This window comes from Phoca vitulina, unplaced genomic scaffold, assembly GCF_004348235.1.
Source record: "Phoca vitulina isolate PV1807 unplaced genomic scaffold, GSC_HSeal_1.0 scaffold34, whole genome shotgun sequence".
Classification (NCBI taxonomy): domain Eukaryota; kingdom Metazoa; phylum Chordata; class Mammalia; order Carnivora; family Phocidae; genus Phoca; species Phoca vitulina.
The window spans coordinates 10,651,988-10,656,039 of record NW_022589737.1 but is presented as its reverse complement, the minus strand read 5'-3'; the positions used below and the strand labels follow the sequence as shown (position 1 = coordinate 10,656,039).

Sequence of the window (4,052 nt, the reverse complement as noted above, 5' to 3'; positions counted from 1 at the left end):
GTTGATATTCTTTATAAGTAGAATGTAATATGTGTTTTTTTGTGGCTGGCTTTTTTCACTTAACATAATGTTTTCAAGATTCAACCATGTCACAACATGTATTAACAATCCATTCCTTTTTGTGGTTGAATAATATTCCACTGTACATGTATACCACATATTTTTATCCATCTGTCCATTAATGGCCATTTAGGCAGTTTTTACCTTTTAGCTACAGTAAATAGTGCTACTAAAAACATGCATGCACATAAATTTGTTTGTGTATCTCTTATCAACTTTGTAGGGTATATGCCTAAGAGTTACGTTTCAGGGTTATATGGTAATTCTATGTTTAACTTTTTGAGGAACCACCAAATTATTTTCAGTAGCATCTGAACCAATTTAAATTCCCACAAGTAATTTTCCAATTTCTCGACACCTTAAATAGAACTAGTTTGATTGTCTTAATTTTTTTTAGATTTTTATTTATTTAGTTAGATATTTGAGAGAGAGAGTGAGAGAGAGAGAGCACAAGTGGGGTGAGGGGCAGCGGGAGAAGCAGATTCTCCGCTTGAGCAGGGAACCTGATGCGGGGCTTGATCCACGGACTCCGGGATCCTGACCTGAGCCGAAGGCAGATGCCCAACCAACTGAGCCACCCAGGCACCCCATGTTTTAATTTTATTATAACCATCCTAATAGTTGTCAGGTGATACCTCAATGTATTTTAATTTGTATATCCCTAATGACTAATAATGGTAACCTTTATTCATGTGCTTTTTTGGCCATTTGTATACCGTTTTTTTGTAGATGTTTCTCTTTCGGAGATGTGTCTTTTTGTTGTTCAATTGTAGGAGTTCTCTATATATACTAGATATAAGTCCCTTGTTTCCTCATCAAATATATATTTACAAATATTTATTCCTATTCTATAGGTTTTCTTTTAACTTTTTTATAGTTCTTTCATGCACGAAAGCTTTACATTTTGATGAAGTCTTATTTATTTATTTTTCTGTTCTGTTGTTCAAAGAATCCATTGTGAAATCCAAGGTCGTAAAGATTTGCTCCTTTTTTTCCCTGAGTATTGTGGACCATAACAATGTTCTTTTTCTTTTTCATTGTTTTCAATATTATTTTAGCTATTTGAAACCACTTACAATTACATATAAATTTAAGGATTGACTTTTAGTTGCCATAAAACAAGACTATTGGAAATTTGATAGTTATTTTTTTATTGAATTTGTATATCATTTTGGATATCATGCCATTTTAATAATACTAAGTTTTCCAATCCATAAACGTAGGCTATATTTCCATTTATTTAAGTTGTCTTTAATTCTTTAAATAACATTTTCTAGTTTTCAGACTTTATTTCCTTGGTTAAATTTATTCTTAGGTATACTGCTTTGAACCTTTGTAAATAGAATTATTTTAATTTAATTTTTGGATTATTCATTGCTGATGTATTGAAACACAACAGACTTTTGTGTCTTGATCTTGTGACCTGAAACTGCTAAATTAATTCACTATCTGCAAATATGGATAGTGTTACTTCTTTATTTTTCTCTACTTTTTTTCTGGGGGAGAGGAAAGGGGATGTCTTCTATTTCTTTCTCTTGCCTAATTTCTCTGACTAGCATTTCTAGTAAAATGTTGAGTAATAATGGTGAAAACAAGTGTCCTTGTGTTGTTTTGATCTCAAGATAAAAGCTTTAGTTTTTCACGAATAAATATAATCTTAGCTGTGATTTTTCTCATTATGGCCTTTTTTAAAAAAGATTTTATTTATTTATTTGACAGAGAGAGACAGTGAGAGAGGGAACACAAACAGGGGGAGTGAGAGAGGGAGAAGCAGGCTTCCTGTGGAGCAGGGAGCCCAATGCAGGTCTCAATCCCAGAACCCTGGGATCATGACCTGAGCTGAAGGCAGATGCTTAACGACTGAGCCACCCAGGTGTCCCTCATTATGGCCTTTTTTAAAAAAAAATATTTTATTTATTTGAGAGAAAGAGCATGAGCAGAAGGAGGGACAGAGGGAGAGGGAGAGAGAATCTCAAACAGACTCTACATTGAGCCTGGAGCCCAATTTGCAGTTCCATCTCATGACCCTGAGATCAAGACCTGAGCTGAAATCAAGAGTTGGACGCTTAACTGACTGAGCCACCAAGGTGGCCCTCACTATGGTTTTTTCATATGGAAAAAGTTTCTTTCAAATCCTAGTTTTCAGAGTATTTTCATCATAAAACAGTGTGTGATGTTTTCAAATGTTTTTTCTCTATCAATTGAGAAGATCATGTGTTTTTATCCTTCATTCTATTAATATGATATATTAGACTGATTAATTTCTTATGTTGAACAACTATTATATCCCTAGGAAAAATCCCACTTGGTCATTGTACATAATTTTTTAAAGATATTGTTGGTTTTGGTTTGCTACTCTTTTGTTGACTACATTTACATCTATACTAATGAGGAATCTTGTTATGTAGTTTTATTTTCTTGTATCTTTGTGTGGCTTTGGTATCAGGGTAATATTGGCCTCATAGAATGAGTTAGATAATGTTCCTTTCTCTTTCATTCTTGTCATTCAAGTCTACTAAAAGCAAACTCTCTGAACTTTTTTTCTGAGAATGTCTTAATTTCACTATCAGCTTTGAAGTATAATTCTGTTAAACATAGACATAAACATAAACATATTAGTTAGCTTTTTTATTTGGCCCATTTAAAATGTTATATCATTCTTTCTGATCCTCTTGGTTTCTGATGAATAATGAGCTGTTAATCTTATTGAGGAACCTGTGTTCATAAGTATCTTCTTTTTGCTCTTATGATTCTTTCTCCTTTGCTTTCAACAATTTGATAATAAAATGTCTCAGTGTAGATATCTTTGTGTTTATATTTATTTGGTTTCATTGAGCTTCTTGAGTGTAGATTTGTGTATTTTATCAAATTTGAGAAGTTTTTAAAAAAAACTTTTTCTTTAAATATTCTTTCTGCGACAGCCTCTGCCGAGAGTTGCCGCGGTTTCCTGCCTCAACAGTGTGTGGACGGAACCCGGCGCTACGCCCCCACCCCGACAGGCCATTCAGAGCCAGCCCTCCGCAATCTCCTCATAGCGCCCTGGGACCGCTCCAAGGCCCCCAGCTCTAGCGCCGCACAGCCGCAGCTCGCCAGCGGCTCTTCTCAGCCGCTGCCATGACGACCGCGTCCCCCTCGCAAGTGAGCCAGAACTACCACCAGGACTCGGAGGCCACCATCAACCGCCAGATCGACCTGGAGGTCTATGCTTCCTAGGTCTACCTGTACATGTCTTACTACTTTGACCGATGATGTGGCTTTGAAGAACTTTGCCAAATATTTTCTTCACCAATCTCATGAGGAGAGGGAACATGCTGAGAAACTGATGAAGCTGCAGAACCAATGAGGTGGCCGAATCTTCCTTCAGGATATCAAGAAACCAGACCGTGATGATTGGGAAAACCGGCTGAATGCAATGGAGTGTGCATTACACTTGGAAAAGAGCGTGAATCAGTCACTACTGGAACTGCACAAACTGGCCACTGATAAAAATGACCCCCGTTTGTGTGACTTCATTGAGACGCCTTACCTGAATGAGCAGGTGAAATCCATCCCAGAATTGGGTGACCACTTAACCAACCTGCACAAGATGGGGGCTCCCGAATCTGGCATGGCAGAGTATCTCTTTGACAAGCACACCTTGGGAAACAGTGATAGTGAGAGCTAAGCCTTAGGCTGTCTTCCCATAGCCACAAGGGTGACTTCCTTGGTCACTGAGGCAGTGCATGCATGTTGGGGTTACCTTTACCTTTTCTTTAAGTTGTACCAAAACATCCCCACTTAACTTCTTTCATTTGTACCGTTCTTCAAATAAAGTAATTTGGTACCCCCAAAAATAAAAAATTAAATAAATAAATAAATAAATAAATAAATAAAATATTTTTTCTGCTTCTTTCTCTTTTTTCTCCTTCTGGGACAACCATTATGTACATTTTGGTACACCTTATGGTTTCCCATAGGTCTTGTAGACAGACTTTTTCTTTTTCTTTTTTTTT

General features: G+C 36.6%; 1 pseudogene; it reads left to right on the top strand.

Moving 5' to 3' along the window:
• Window positions 1–3,174: 3,174 nt before the first annotated feature.
• Window positions 3,175–3,757, top strand: LOC116645907 (annotated as a pseudogene).
• The last annotated feature ends 295 nt before the right edge of the window (window positions 3,758–4,052 follow it).